The following is a 722-nucleotide window of genomic DNA, read 5'->3' on the forward strand; positions in this document are numbered from 1 at the left end:
TTTACGTAAATCAACACATGTGCACAATATGTGGAGAACAGAGTGATGTCAGACGTACTGAACTTGTCTCCTCATTACCATAAAATGCACCGATTTTGTATGCTTAATAAGTAAAGAAAATGACAATCGTTAATATCTATGATATTATTATAAGCAGGATAGGTATGTATTCATAGCTTGAAATATTATATTATACACAGTTAGTTGAGCAGATGAGCACGCATATATCATTACAAATGGTCATAATAGTTGCCTAGAATCAACATTTATAACACAAACATTCTATTCCGTAACTCTTGTTGAGGTTGTGTCAATTTTAGAATTTAGTACTTGCATCATTTGACTTCAGTGCAAAGACGCAAATACTCTTATTCAGTGTAGCACGCATTGCAACTCATATGCAATCTAAATAAATACATCATATACGCACACACACATGGAGAGTTTCATTTATTTCCCTAAAATTATTCAGATAATACGCTTTAAAACAGTTTACCGAATTCCTTTTTGAAGTACTTGTTAATGTATAATAAACAGAGAGAAATGACTGACCTAGACGACGGCCTTACACATACCTACGTCTTTTCTGGAATGTTATCATCATTTCAAGGTCAGGTCACAGCTTTTATGGATAGAATTTAGTTCCTATCGTCTCACTCAAATATTATTTCAGATATGTTACAGATTAGTGTCACAGGAATATATTTTTTTTTCTGGTCGGT

This window comes from Penaeus monodon, chromosome 19 (assembly GCF_015228065.2).
Source record: "Penaeus monodon isolate SGIC_2016 chromosome 19, NSTDA_Pmon_1, whole genome shotgun sequence".
NCBI lineage: Eukaryota > Metazoa > Arthropoda > Malacostraca > Decapoda > Penaeidae > Penaeus > Penaeus monodon.